The sequence below is a fragment of the Mustela nivalis genome, assembly GCF_964662115.1.
Source record: "Mustela nivalis genome assembly, chromosome: 7".
NCBI classification, from domain to species: domain Eukaryota; kingdom Metazoa; phylum Chordata; class Mammalia; order Carnivora; family Mustelidae; genus Mustela; species Mustela nivalis.
The window spans coordinates 18,595,229-18,611,969 of record NC_139026.1 but is presented as its reverse complement, the minus strand read 5'-3'; the positions used below and the strand labels follow the sequence as shown (position 1 = coordinate 18,611,969).

The 16,741-nt window shown below is 33.4% G+C and overlaps 1 protein-coding gene and 1 long non-coding RNA gene across 4 annotated transcripts in view; both read right to left on the bottom strand.

Moving 5' to 3' along the window:
• WASHC3 (WASH complex subunit 3) overlaps positions 1-16,741 on the bottom strand; it is a 128,742-nt gene that overhangs the window by 49,079 nt on the left and 62,922 nt on the right. The window lies entirely within an intron of this gene.
• Positions 14,027-15,628, bottom strand: LOC309868943. The gene is made up of 2 exons (XR_014313901.1): positions 14,660-15,628; positions 14,027-14,620 (listed from the first exon to the last, which is right to left on the bottom strand). It is a non-coding gene; the product is annotated as an uncharacterized lncRNA (long non-coding RNA).

Genomic DNA, 16,741 nt, shown 5'->3' with positions numbered 1-16,741 from the left:
TTATAAAAAATAAAAAATTAAACATGCAAAAAAAAAAAAGAAATGTTAAAGGAGACTCTTTGAGTGGAAAAGAAAGATCATAAGCAGGAGTAAGAAAAGTAGGAAGCACAAAAGCAATAAAATTAGTGTATCTATAATAATAAGTCAAGGGATTCACACAATAAAAGGATGTGAAATATGAACCATATATATAAAATGTGAGAGATGGGGAGAGAGGAATAAAACATTAGGTTTTAAGAATGTGTTCAAACGTCAGTGGCCGTCAACTTAGTAAAGATTGCTTGATGTATGCTATATATAAACCACAAATCAAAAACTAGTAAACAATGTGAGAGGAATGAGAAAGAAACAAAGAACTACAGAAACAACAATAAAACAAGTAACATAATGGCAATAAGTACATACCTACTAACAATTACTTTGAATGTGAATGGAACAAATGCTCCAATTAAAGGACATAGGATGGTGAAATAGATTAAAAAGCAAGACCGATTTATATGCTGCCCACAAGAGACTCATTTCAGACCAAACATACATGCAGACTGAAAGTAAAGGGGTAGAAAAACATTTATCATACAAATGGAAATGAAAAACATGCCAGGGTAATAATTCTTACATCAGACAAAATAGACTTTAAAATAAAGACTGTAATAAGAGACAAAGAAGGACACTACATAATCATAAAGAGAACAACCCCACAGAAGATATATTTAATAATAGTTGGGGACTTTACCACCCCATTTATATCAATGTATAGATCATCCAAACAGAAAATCAACAAGAAAACAATAGCTTTGAATGACACACTGGACCAGAATGATCTAGCAGATATATTCAGAACATTCTATCCTGAGAGAGCCGAATACATTCTTTTCACACGCACATGAATATTCTCCAGAATATCTCACATTTTAGGCCACAAAACAAGACTCAACAAATTAAAAAAGACTGAAGTCATACCATGAACTTTTCCAAATGCAATGGTATGAAACTAGAAATCAACCCCAAGAAAAAATCTGGAAAGAACATGAATACATGGAGGTTAAATAACATGCTAATAAACAACATATGGGTCAACTAAGATATCGAGGAGGAAATAAAAAAAAAGATATATGGAGATAAATAAAAATGAAAACACGGTAATCCAAAATCATTGGGTTGCAGCAAAAGCTGTTCTAAGAGGGAAGTTTATAGGAATAAGGCCTACTTCACGAAGCAAGAAAAATCTCAAATGAACCACCTAACCTTACACCTAAAGGAACTAGAAAAAGAACAAACAAAATCAAAAACCACTTGAAGGAAGGAAATAATAAAAATTAGAGTAGGAATAAACAAAACCGGAAAAACAACAACAACAACAAAACAGATCAATGAAACCAGGAACTGGATCTTTGAAAAGATCAACAAAATTGATAAATCTTTAGCCATACTCATCTGAGAGAGAGAGAGAGAGAAAACTCAAAATCAGAAATGAAAGAGGAGAAATAACAACTGACACCATAGAAATAAAAAGGGTTATAATAGAATATTATAAAAAATTACATGCCAGCAAATTAAAGAAACTAGGTGAAATGGATAAATTCCTAGAAACATGTAACCTCCCAAAACTGAATCAGAAAGAACTAGAAGGTGTCTTCACAGGTGAATTCTACCAAACATTTAAAGAAGAGTTAATACCTTTATTCTCATACTATTTCAAAAAATAGAAGAGAAAGAAAAGCTTCCAAATTCATTCTAGGAGGTTGGCAGTATTCTGATACCAAAGTACTACAAAAAAGAATTACAGACAAATATCTCTAATGAACACAGATGCAAGAATTCTCAACAAAATATTAGCAAACAGAATCCAACAACAGATTTAAAAAACTACTCACATGATTAAATGCAATTTATTCCTGGTATGCGAGGGTGGGTCACTATTCACAAATCAATCAACATGATACACCACATCAACAAGAAAAAGGACAAAACCCATATGATCATTTCAATAGAAACAGAAAAAGGATCTGACAAAGTACAACAACCATTCATGATAAACCTCAACAATACCCTCAACAAAGTAGGTTTAGAGGAAATATACCTCAATGTAATAAAGGCCATGTATAACAAATCCACAGCTAACATCATAATCAATGGTGAAATTGAGAGCTTTCCCCATAAGGTCAGGAACAGGACAAGGATGTCCACTATCATCACTTTTATTTCATATAATACTGGAATTCCTAGCCACAGGAATCGGACAACAAAAAGAAATACAAGGCATCCAAATTAGTAAGGAAGAAGTAAAACTTTCATTAGTCGCAGATGACATGACACTCGACATAGAAAACCCTAAAAATTCCACCACAAAATTACTACAACTGATAAATGAATTCAGTAAGGTCACAGGATACAAAATCAATATACAGAAATCTGTTTCTTTCTACATACTAATAATGAAGTAGCAGAAAGAGAAATTATGAAAACAGTCTTATTTACAATTGCACCAAAAATAAATAAAATGCCTAGGAATAAATTAACCAAGGAAGTGAAAGACTAGTACTCTAAAAACTATAAAACACTGTTAAAAGAAACTGAAGATGATGCATACAAAAGGAAAGATAGTCCATGCTCATGGATTGGGAGAACAAATACTATTAAAATGTCCATATTACCCAAAGTAATGTAAAGATTTAAAGGGATCCCTATTAAAATATGCACAGCATATTTCACAGAATTGGAACAAATAATCCTAAAATTTGTATGGGAACCATAAAAGAACCTAAATAGCCAAGGCAATCTTGAAAAAGAAGAAAAAAACTAGAGGCTTCACAGTCCCAGATTTCGAGATATAATACAAAGTAATAGTGACCAAAACAGTACAGTACTGGCACAAAAGTAGACATAGACATTAATAGAACAGATGAGAGAGTCCAGAAATAAACCCCTGATTATGTGGCCAATTAATCTTTGACAAATGAGGCAAGTATGTGTAATGGGGAAAAAGCTTTTTAACACAAAGTGTTGGTAAAATAGGACAGCTACATGCAAAAGAATGTGACTGGACCATTTTCTTATACTATGTAGAAAAATAAACTAAAAATGGACTAAAGACCTATATGTGAGACCTGAAACCATAAAAATTTTTGAAGAAAGCAGGCAGTAATTTCTCTAAGTGTTGCAGCAACATTTTTCTAGATATGTCTCCCAAGGGAATCAAAGCTAAAATAAACTACTGGGAGTATATGAATATTAAAATTTTCTGCACAGCAAAGGACACAACAAAACTAAAGATGATCTACTGAAGGGAGAAGATATTTGCAAATGGCATATCTGAAAAAGGGTTAGTGTCCAACATATGTAAAGAACTTATATAACTCAACATCAAAAAGCAGATAATCTAATAAAAAATGGGCAGGAGACTTGAATAGACATTTCTCCAAAGAAGATGTACAGATGGCCAACAGATACATGAAAAGATGCTTAACATCACTCAATCATCAGGGAAATGCAAATCAAAATGAGATATCATGTCATACCTGTCAGAATGGCTAGAATCAAAAACACAAGAAACAAGTGTTGGGAAGGATGTGGGAAAAAAGGAACACTCTTGCTCTCTTGTTGGGAATGCAAACTGGTGCAGCCACTGTGGAAAACAGTACAAAGGTTGCTCAAAACATAATAAATAGGATTACCATATTATCAGGTAATTCCATTACTGGGTACTCACCCAAATAATATGAAAACCCTAATTCAAAGAAATATGCACCCCTGTGTTTATCACAGCATTATTTATAATAGCCAAATTATGGAAGCAGTCCAAGTATTGATTGATAGATAAATGGATAAAGAAAATGGAATATAGGTATTACATTATATATATATATTTATACACATTATATATATACACATATATGAATATATTTTAATATATATTTATATAAAAATATATTTATATTGACATATAATATAAAGTATTATATATTTGATATATAAAATTTTAATATACATTTTATATATTTATACATATACATATATTCCATTATATATATATAGATTATATATAGTACATTAAAAATAAAATCTTAAAAAAGAAAAAAAAAGAAGTATCATCATGTGTACAAGGACACTCCAAGACTGAGAAAGATAGCTGTTTTATCTAATGTATAGTAATAAGCACAGAGTCAAGCAAAATGAGAAAACAGAGAAATATGCTTCAAATGAAAGAACAACACAAAGCTGAAAAAAATACCTTAGTAATATGGAGATAAGTGTGGTGCCTGGGTGGCTTGGTTGGTTAAGTGTTTGCCTTTGGCTCAGGTCATGACCCAGGATTCTGGGATTGAGCCCTGCATCAGGCTCCCTGCTCAGAAGACAGTCTGCTTCTCCCTCTCCCTCTGCTGCTCCCTCCTGCTTGTGCTCTGTGTGTCTCTCCCTTTCTGTTTCTCTCTTTATCAAATAAATAAAATTAAAAAAAAATATGGAGATAAGTAACCTATCCGATTTAGAATTCAAAATGATGGTTGCAATGATGCTCACTAATCTTGGAAGTAGGATGTGTCAACATAGCAAGAACTTCAATAAAGAGACAGAAAATATAAGAAAGTACCAAATATTGGTCACCGAGCTGAATAATGCAATAAACTGAAAAATACACTAGAGGGACTTAACAGCGGATTAGATGAAGTATAACAGATCAGTGAGCTGAAAGGAAAAGCAACAGAACTTACCAACACAGAGCAACAAAAAGAAAAAAGAATTAAAAAATTAAGATAACTTAAAGGACCTGACAATATTAAGCAGAATAACTTTTGCATTATAGGTGTCCCAAGGAAGAAAAGAGAGATAAAAGTGCAAAAAACTTATTTGAAAAAATAATGGCTGAAAGATTATCTAACTTAGGCAAGGAAGCAAATATCCAGGACCAGGAAGCCCCAGAATGTTCAAAAATGAATGAATCTAAAGAAAGCCACACCAATACACATTACAATTAGGATGTCAAAAGTTAAAGCGAGAATATCTTTATCTTCTCTTGTTACTTCTCTTGTTGCTTTTGTTGAACTTCTGTTGTATAAAGGCAATAAGATAATAAACTGTTTCATACAAGGGAAACCCCATCAGGATATCAGCAGATTTCTCAGCAGAATTTTGCAAGCCAGAAGGGTGTGGCATGACATATTCAACGTGGTAAAAGAAAAAACCTTCCAACCCAAAATATCATACGTGGTAAGGTTATCATTCACATTTGAAGAAGAGATAAGGAGTTTTCCAAGCAAAATCTAAAAGAGTTCATCACTACTAAGCCAGTCTTATGAGAAATATTAAAGGAATTTTGTTAAGCTGAAAAGAAATGGAACCAAGTAATAACAAGAAAATACATAAAAGTAAAATTCTCATTGGAAAATTAAATATATAGGAAGAGGAGGATTAATCATTTATAAAGACACTAAGAAAGTTAAAGTACAAAAGTAATTTGTTGAAAACTATAATAATTAGTTAAGGGAATATATAATATAAAACATAAAAATGACATCAGAAATATAAAACATGGGAGTGTATAAAAATGTAGTTTTGGAATGTGTTTAAATGTATGTTGCTATGAACTTAAAATAGACTACTATGTGTGGGATGATATATACGAACCTCATTGTAACCACAAAGAAAAAAAACTTGTAGTAAATACAGTAAGTACACAAAAAAACATGAGAAAGGAATCTAAATATAGCACTAAAGAAAGTCATTAAATGACACATTAGACTAGATAGACTAATACAAAACACTTCTTCCAAAACAGCAGAATACACGCTCATATACACATGGAATAGTTCCCAAGATAGATCACATGTTCGGCCACAAAACAAGTCTCAGTAAATTCAAGAAGAGTGAAATAATATCAGGTATTTTTTCTAACCACAATGGTATGATACTAGAAATCAATTACAAGAAGAAAGTTAAAAATACATGGAAATTAAATAATACACTACTGAACAACTACTGGATCATGGTAGAAAACAAAGGAGAAATTAAAAATACTTAGACACAAGTGAAAACATAAATGTGACATGTCAAAATCTATGGGATGCAGCAAAAGCAATTCTAAGAGGGAAGTTCTTATCAATATAGACCTACCTCAAGAAAGAAAAAACATGCCGATTTAATTTTACACCTAAAGGAACTAGAAAAAGAAGTACAAAGCCCAAAGGGGGGAAATTTAAAAAAGAGAGTGAGAAAAAAAAATGAAATAGAAACTAAAAATAAAATAGAAAAGATCAAAAATATATATGTTTATAAAAAATAAAAAATTTAAAAAAAAAAGAAAAGATCCCACAAACTAAGAGCTGGTTCTTTGAAAAGATAAAACTGATAAACCTTTAGCTAGACTCACCAAGAAAAAAAGAGGATTCAAATAAATTAAAAATGGAAGTTACAATTGATACCAAAGACATGAATCATGAGCATACAATTATCAACCAAGAAACTGAAAAGATATTCTGCACTCATGGAAGAATTAATGTTGTTAAATATCTGACCTAAAGCTATCTATAGATTCAATACAATCCCTATGAAAATTCTAGCGAAAATTTTGTATAGCAATGGAACAAGTAATTCTAAAATTTATATGAAACAACAAAGGATCTCTAATAGCCAAAACAATACTGAGAAAGAATAAAGCTGGGGGTATCATACCGCCTGATTTCAAACTATACTACAAAGCCATACTAATAAAAATAGTATAGTATTTGCATAAAAACGGACACATAGATTAATGGAACAGAATAGAGAGCACAGAAATAAACCCCTGCATATATAGTCAATTAGGTTATGACAAAGGATTCAAGGATACACAATGGGAAAAGGATAGACTCTGCAGTAAATGATGCTGGGAAAACTGGACAGCTATATGCCAAAGAATGAAACTGGACTGCTATATTACACCATACACAAAAATTAACTTAGAATGGATTAAAAATTTGAATGTAAGACCCCAAACCATGAAATACCTAGAAGAGAACATTAGGCAGTAAATTCCTTGATATTGGTCTTAGTGATGTTTCTTGGATCTGACTCCAAAGGCAATCAAACAAAAGCAAAAATAAACAAGTGGGACTACATCAAACTAAAAAGTTCTGCGCAGCAAAGGAAAACATCAACACAATGAAAAGACAATGTACTGAGTGGGAGAAAATATTTCAAATCATATATCCAATAAGGGGTTAATATACAAAATATATAAAGAATTAGTAACACAATAGCAAAATCAAAACAAACAAACAAACAAAAACAAAACAAAACAAAACAAAAAAAACCCAAAACCAAAAACACCTGATTAAAAAATGAGCAGAGGATCTGAATAGGTATTTTCCAAAGAAGACATACAGATGGCTAACAGGCATGTGAAAAGGTACTCAATATCACTAAGCATTAGGTAAATGCAAATGAAAAATACAACAAGATATCATCGTATACCTGTCAGCATAGCTTTTATCAAGAAGACAAGAAATAACAAATGTTGGCTAGGATGTAGAGAGAAGAGTAAAAAGTGTTTCCTAATTCACTGCTGGGAATATGAATTGGTACAGCCACTATGGAGGTTCCTTAAAAAATTAAAAAAATAGAACTACATATGATCCAGCAATTCCACTACTGGGTATCTATCCAAAGAGAATGAAAACAGTAATTCAAAAAGATATATGTACCCCTATATTCACTGTAGCATTTACAATAATCAAGATATCGAAGCAACCTCTGTCCAGTGACAGATGAGTAGATAAAAAGGTTGTGGTATATTATTCAGCCATAAAAAAATGAAATCTTGGGGCACCTGGGAGGCTCAGTCAGTTAAGCACCTGCCTTCGGCTCAGGTCATGATCCCGAGGTCCTGGGATGGAGCCCTGCATTGGACTACCTGCTCAGGGGGAAGTCTGCTTCTCCCTCTGCCCCTCCCCCTGACAATGCTCACTCTCTCGCTAATAAATAAATGAGATCTTTTTAAAAAAATGTTAAAAAAATGGAACCTTTGCATCTGCAGCAACATGGATGGACCTTTAGGGGATTATGTTAAATGAATTAGTCAGACAAAGACAAATGCCCCATGAATTCCCTCATCTGTGGAATTTAAGACAATAAAAAAAACCCAAACCCAGAATCATTGATACAGAACAGATTGGTGGTTGGCAGAGTGTAGAGGGGGCAAAGTGGGTGAAGGGTATTAAAAATTGCAAACTTTCAATTATAAAATAAATACATCCTGGGGACATAATGTACAGCATATGGAATATAGTGAGTAATACCATATTAACTTTCTAAGGTGATAGGTGATAAATAGACTTTATTATAGTGACAATTTTACAATGTTAACAAATATTAACACTACTTGTACACCTGAAACTAATATAATATGGCATACCAATTTTACCTCAATAAATTTAAAAGTATTTCAGCCATTCTTGGGCACCTGGGTGGTTCAATGGGTTAAGCCTCTGCCTTTGGCTCAGGTCATGATCTCAGGGTCCTGGGATCGAGTCCCGCATCAGGCTCTCTGCTCAGCAGGGAGCCTGCTTTCCCCTCGCTCTCTGCCTACTTGTGATCTCTCTCTCTCTGTCAAATAAATAAATAAAATCTTTTTAAAAAATTAAAAAAATAAAAATTTTTCAGCCATTCTAATAGCTAGTGTGAGATATAATAAAACAGTGTTTTGCGGTGGGTTTAATTTTCATTTTCCTAAAGACTAATGTTGTGCACCTTTGTTGTTAATAGATTTGTATTTTTTTTTAATTCAAGTTAGTTAACATATAGTACATTATTAATTTTGGGGTAGAATTTAGTGATTCATCAGTTGCATATAATATCCAGCAGTCATTACATCAAGTGCCTTCCTTAATGCCCACCACCCATTACCCTATTCCCTCACCCACCTCCCCTTCAGCAACCCACAGTTTGTTTCCTATAGTTCAGAGTCTCTCAAGGTTTGTCTTCCTGTTTTTAACCTTTTTAAATTTCTCCTTCCCTTCCCCTGTTTCACTAGTTTGTTTCTTAAATTCCACATATGAGTGAAATCATATGGTGTGTGTCCTTTTGACTGACTTGTTTCACTTAGCATAATACACTCTAGTTTCATCCATGTTGTTGCAAGTGCCAAGATTTCGTTCTTTTTGATGGCTAATATTTCATTGCATATATATATATATAAAATGGAATGTTCCTTATTTTATTTGTTTCTTTGAGAGAGAGCAGGAAACACAGTCAGGGAGAGGGGTAGAGGGAGAAACTGGCTCCCACTGAGCAGGGAACTGATGCAGGGTTCAATTCCAGGACCCCAAGATCACAACCTGAGCTGAAGGCAGGTGCTTAATAGACTGAACCAACCAGTCACTCCACCACTTCTTTATACATTCATCTGTCAAAGGACATCTGAGCTTTTTCCGTAGGTTGGCTATTGTGGACATTGCTGCTATAAATAATTGGCGTGCATATGTCCCTTTGAATCACTATGTTTTTTATCCTTTGGATAAATACCCACTAGAGCAATTGCTGTATCATAAGGTAGTTGTATTTCTAACATTTTGAGGAGCCTCCACATTGTTTTCCAGAATGGCTTTACCAGTTTGCATCCCCCCAACAATTTATGTGCATCTTTTCATATGTTTGTTATCTGTTACCTTTCTCAGTCAAGTATATATCAAATCTTTTGTCCATCTTTTTAGTTGGATTTTTTACTAATGAATTTTGGGAGTTCTTTATATATTTTAGAAACAAGTCTTTTATCAGATGTACAATTTGTATACGTTTTCTCCCAGTTTATAGTGTGATTTTTTAATTCTCTTAAGGGTATCTTTCAAAGAGAAGTTTTTAATTTTGCTGTTCCAATTTATTAGTTTGGTTTCTATGAATCATGCTTTTGGTACTTCATCTAAGAACTCTTTGCCTGAAGTCATAAAGATTTTCTCCTATGTTATTTTTCTTTTTCTAGAGAGTTTATAGTCATGGAGCTTGTTTGCTCTTCCTAGTATGAAGAGCCTTTATTATTTGCAGCAGGAAGTGGAAGAGTTCACCACAGCTCCAGCTCCAGGGACTGGACAAAGACCCACTCTGTCATTGCCCTGTTGGGCTTTACATTTAAAGTCTCTTTCTTTCTTACTTTTTTTTTTTTTTTTTTTAGTAGTTTTGGAAGAAGAGTTCAGTAATTCTTCAGTTGCATATAATACCCGCTGCTCATTTCATCAAGTGCCCTCCCTAATGCCCATCACACAATTACCCCATCCCTCCATCCATCTTTCCTCCAGTAACCCTGTTTGTTTCCTATGGTTACAAGTCTTTTATGGTTTGTCTCCCTCTCTGATTTCATCTGATTTTTTCCTTTCCTCTCTTCCCTTGTGATCCTTTGTCCTGTTTCTTAACTCCACCTAGAGCTACCCTATGACCCAGCAATTACACTACTAGATATTTACCCAAAGGATACAAATGTAGTGATTTGAAGGGTCACCTGCACCCCAATGTTTATAGCAGCAAAGTCCACAACAGCCAAAATATGGAAAAAGCCCATATGTCCTTCAACATAATAATGGATAAAGAAGATGTGGTATATATACACAGTGGAATATTACTTAGCCATTAAAAATGAAATCTTACATTTGCAATCACATGGGTAGAACTAGAGGGTATTATGCTAAGTGAAATAAGTCAACCAGAGAAAGAAAATTACCATATTATTTCATTTTATTTTTGTATAAGGTTTTGAATGGATTAAAGTTCTTTAAAAAATATGGATATCCAGGGGCCCTTAGGTGGCTCAGTGGGTTGAAGCCTCTGCCTTCAGCTCAGGTCATGATCCCAAGGTCCTGGGATCGAGCCCCATGTCAGGCTCTCTGCTCACCGGGGAGCTTGCTTCCTCCTCTCTCTCTGCCTGCCTCTCTGCCTGCTTGTGATCTCTGTCTGTCAAATAAATAAATAAAAATCTTTTTTAAAAAATATGGATATCCAGGGGCACCTGGGTGGCTCAGTGAGTTAAGCCTCTGCCTTCAGTTCAGGTCATGATCTCAGGGTCCTGGGATTGAGCCCCGCATCAGGCTCCCTGCTCCCAGACCCGCTGAGTGGAGAGCCCACTTCTCCCTCTCTTTGCCTGTCTCTCTGCCTACTTGTGATCTCTCTATCAAATAAATAAAACCTTTAAAAAATATGGATATCCAGGGGTGCCTGGGTGGCTCAGGCATTAAGCATCTGCCTTCGGCTCATGTCATGATCTCAGGGTCCTGGTCTCGAGCCCTGCATCAGGCCCCCTGCAGGGGGCCTGCTTCTCCCTTTCCCACTTACCCTGCTTGTGTTTCTTCTCTTGCGGTGTCCCTGTCAAATAAATAAATAAAATCTTTTAAAAAATATGCATATCCAATTGTTCCATTCTGCCCTTTCGTCACTAAATTGCCTTTGCATCTTCTTTAGAAATTAGTACCATATATGTGTTGGTCTAATTCTGGACTCTGTTCTGTTCCATTGATATACTTTCTGTCTTTACACCAATACCAGACTTTCTCAATTACTGTGGGTTATAATAACTCTTGAAATCAAGTGGTCTTAGTCTTCCAACTTAGTTCTTTTACTGGTCAGGTATTCTAGGTTCTTTGCATTTCCATGTGAATTTTAAAATCATTTGGTTAATTTCTATTTTAAAAAAGTCTTCGGGGATCTTTATTGGATTGCATTTAATCTATAGCCCAATTTGGTAATTTTTAAATAAGATTTTTAATAAGATAGAGTCTTCCAACACATAGATACAGTAAATCATACTCCATTTATCTAGGCCTTCCTTAGTTTCTCTCAGCACTGTTCTATAGTTTTTGGTTTTGTTAGATTTGGTTTTTGTTAGATTTATCCCCAAGAATTTCATAGTTTTTGATGCTATGTAAATGGCAATTTTAACTGCTCATTGTTAGTATATAAAATACAACTGATTATTATATATTGATTTTGTATCCTTCAACCTTGAACTCGTTAGCTCTAGCTTTTTTTAATAGATTCCAATTGATTTTTATATAGTTAATAATGCTGTCTTCAGGTAAAGATAGTTTTTCCTTATAATTTGTATGACTTTTATTTCTTTTCTTGCCTTATTTTATTGGCTATAATCTCCAGTAAGATGTTGAATAGAACTGATAATAGTGGACATTGTTTTGTAGGAGAAAAGTATTCAGATTTTTACCATTAGGTATGATTTTAGCTGTAGGTTTTTAGGCTTTTGTTTTTAATCAGATAGAGGAAGTTCATTTCTATTTTTAGTTCATTGAGAATGGATATTGTTTTTTGTCAAATGCATTTTCTGTGCCTACTGAGATGATCACGTTTTTTCTTTTAGTTAATATGGTAACTTAGATTGATTTTTGAGTTAATCTAACCTTGGATTCCTGGGATAAACTCCACCTGGATATGAATTATTTAAAAATGGATGTTCTAGGGATGTTTCCATAATTTGGCTATTGTAGATAATGCTGTTATAAATTTCAGGATGTATACAGCCCTTCAAATTACTATTTTTGTATTCTTTGGGTAAATACCTAGTAGTGCAATTGCTGGATCGTGGGGTAGTTCTATTTTTTTTTTTTTACTATGAATTTGATTTTCTTTATTACCTCCTTATTAATTTCAACATTCCCAGGATTCAAAATACAATTACCCAACTTTAAGGAATAGGTGTACTCTACTAGTGAGGTTGAGGTTCCTAACAGTGTAACTAGATTGAATAGAATTTTTAACAATTTGAGGAAACTACATACTGTTTTTCATACTGGCTGCACCAGTTTGCATTCCCACCAACAGTGCAAGAGGGTTCCCCTTTCTCCACAACCTCACTAACACTTATTTTCTTGTGTTGTTGATTTTAGCCATTCTGATACGCATGAGGTGATATCTCATTGTAGTTCTGATTTGCATTTCTTTGATGGTGAGTGATGCTGAGAATCTTTTCATGTGTTTGTTGACCATCTATATGTCTTCTTTGGAAAATTCTATTCATGTCTTCTATTTTTCCACTGATTATTCATTTTTGGGTGTTGATTTTCTAAGTTCTTTATGTATTTTGGATTCTAACCCTTCATTGGATGTATCATTTGCAAATATCCTCTCCCATTTAATAGGTTTCCTTTCAGTTTTGTAGATTTTTTTCTTCTGTGGTGTAGAAGCCTTTTATTTTGATGAAGTCTCAGTAGTTTTTTTGCTTTTATTTCCTTTGCTGCAGGAGTCATATCTAGTAAGAAGCTGCTACTGCTGATGTCAAAGAAGTTACTGTGTTTTCCTTTAGGATTTTTATGGTTTCAGCTCTCATATTTATGCTCTTAATCCATTTTGAATTTACTTTTGGGTATGCTGTAAGACAGTGGTCTAGATCATTTGCTGAAGAGACTGTCTTTCTCACTGGATATTCTTTCCTGTTTTGTTGAAGATTAATTAACCATATGGTTGTGGGCTCATTTCTGAGTTTTCTATTTTGTTCTATTAATCTATGTGTCAAATATTTTTGTTCCAGTATCATACTGTCTTGATCACTACAGCTCTGTAATATGAAGTCCAAAATTGTTTGTTTCAGCTTTGCTTTTCTTTTTTAAGGTTGCTTTGGCCATTTCAGATCCTTTGTTGTTTTTCCTAGCTCTGTGAAAAATGCTGTTGGAATTTTCATAGGGATTGCATTAAATGTGTAGATTGCTTTGGGTACTATAGGCATTTTAATATTATTTGTTCTTCCAATCCATGATGAATGGAGAAAGAAGATGTGTGTGTGTGTGTGTGTGTGTGTGTGTGTGTGTGTGTAGTATATGTATGTATATATGTATTGTATATAAATATATGTGTCTGTATATACATACACACATAATGGATTACTGCTCAGCCATAAACATGAATAAAATCTGCTATTTGCAATGACATTGATAGAGTTAAGAGAGTAGTATGCTGAGCAAAATAAGTCAGTTGGAGAAAGACAAATACTACAGGATTTCACTTGTGTGTGGAATTTAAGAAACAAAACAAATGAGCAAAGGGGAAAAAAGAGAGTGAGGCAAACCAAGAAACAAGACTTTTAATTACAAAGAACAAACTGATGGGTTCCCAAAATGGAGGTGGGTGGGAGATGGGTTAAATAGGTGATAGGGATTAAGGAGTCCACTTTTTGTGATGAGCACCAGGTGTTTTACAGAAGTACTGAATTACTATATTGTACACCTGAAACTAATATAACAGTATATTATACTGAACTATATGTTCGTTAACTGGAATTTTTTAAAAAAACTTCAAAAAACCATTATTTCATTCTCATCTCTAAGGAAGAAAAATAAGAAGTGTTTTTAGGATAGCTTACATTTACAGAATAATTGAGCAAATAGTACAGAAATTTGATATATATATTCCACTCCCCTCATTCCAGTTTCCCCCATTATTAACAAATCGCATTAGTGTGATGCATTTGTTATAATTAATGGACTTTTTTTTTTTTTACAATTAAGGAACTAATACTGGTACATTATTATTAGCTAGTCCATAGTTCACATTAAGGTTCACTCTGTGTTGTACAGTTCTATGGGTTTTGACAAATGAATAATGGTAAGTATCCATCATATTACACTTTCGTATAGAATAGTTTAATTACCTTTAGAATACCCTGTGCTTCACCTATTCATTCTACCTTCACTCCCCTTACATCCTTACTGATTTTTTTTTTTTTTTTTACTATCTGTGTAGCTTTGGCTTTTCTAAAATGTCATGTATTTGGAATCATACAATATGCAGACTTTTCACTTACCAATATACTTTCAAGTTCCTCTGAATCTTTTCATGACTTGATAACACATTTCCTCTCATTACTGAGTAATATTCCATTGTAAGGATATATTAGAAATTGTTTATTCATTCACATACTGAAAGACATCTTGGTTGTTTCTAGTTTAGAGAATTATGAATAATACTAACATTCATGGATAGGCTTTTGTGTGGATATAAGTTTCTAACCCAAATGGATAAATACCTAGGTGTGTGGGTAGTATATGGTAAAATGATATTTAGCTTTAAGAAATTGCCAAACTGTTTTTCGAAGTGGTCCCACAATTTTCATTTCCATAAGCTTTATAAAGGAGTTTTAGTGTTGCTTTCAGGCTTTCCAGCATCTAGTATTACCAGGATTTTGGATTTTAGTCATTCTACTAGGTAAATGGCATAATCTCATTGTTTTAATTTTATTTCCCTAATGATACATGATCAGCTTGTCATATTTCTAGTGAATATGTGTGTATTCATCTGTGTGTCTTCTATAGTATTAAATTAAATTTGCTAAGAAAATTTTAAGAACATCTACCTCTGTTTTTGTAATGAATATCAGCCTATAGTTTTATTATAGTGTCTGTTTGATTTTGGCATCAGATTAATATTGGTCTGATAGAATGACTCAGAAAGTAGTTCCCCCTTGTTAATTTTCTGGAATAGTTTGTGTATAATTGACATTATTTCTTCCTTATGCATGGTAGGATTTTGGTATTATTTCTTCCTTAAATATTAGGTAGGATTCACCAATGAAGTCACGTGGGTGTCCAGTTTTCTTTATGGGAATGTTTTTAGCTGTATATTCAACTTCTTTAGTAGATGTAAGGCTGTTCAGATTATTTTTTTAGGAGTGATTTTTTTTTTAAAGATTTTATTTATTTATTTGACAGAGAGAAATCACAAGTAGTCGGAGAGGCAGGCAGAGAGAGAGAGAGGGAAGCAGGCTCCCCACTGAGCAGAGAGCCCGATGCGGGACTCGATCCCAGGACCCCGAGATCATGACCCGAGCCAAAGGCAGCGGCCCAACCCACTGAGCCACCCAGGCGCCCTAGGAGTGATTTTTGATGGTTTGTTTCTTTTATGGAATTATGTCATAAGTTTTTTATCCTTGAGGCTTTTTGACTTTGCTATCTATGTATTCTATGTTTATACTGGCCATTTAAAAACAATACTGCCAGCTTCTTATAATTTTCTAAGGTTTGACTTGGAAAACTAGAATTACAGTAAAGCAAAGCATAAACCAGTATGGTTAAGATATCCCCATGAAAATGTAGAAGTAATTCTACTTGATTGCCACATGGCCACATATTATAATACAAGTGAAAAAATGGAGATTGATGTTAGAATATACTTAAATATAAAAAAATTTCACAACTCCACTTTGCAGATTACAATGTAAACTTTTAATAAGATTACTAAAAATTTAAGTATTTTGCTTTTATACAGATAACCAAAAGCATTAATATTTAAGATAAGGATATTACTGATACAGTATTTTTATTTATATAACTAAACTTCTTTTCTTTCTTATATTTCCTGGGAGAATCCTTCAACCTCTCTGCATTTCAGTTCATTCATTTGTAAAAATGAGGCAATTAGACTAGACATTTGCTAAGGTTTCTTCTAGATTTAAAAATATTATTCCAATACTTAAAATTTACTAAAAAAAAATTTGTAAAGTTAACTACGAAGTGCTTAATTCTTAAGTATTTTAATCTACTCATATCAATTTGAACATAAGTATACATTGATGACTAATAAATGATTTGTAGATATTATAAAATGAATTTTTCTCAAGTTTATTTACTTGTAAGCTGCCAATCTAAAGTAATACTATCTTGGGAAGAGAGAAAATGGAGTCACAAAATCTTTACACCTCATTTTCCAAAGGAAGATAAGTGTCTCTTGTTTAAGATTTCTATTGAGAATCCAAATCAGAGTGGCACTCACTTTAGTGTCAGTGCTT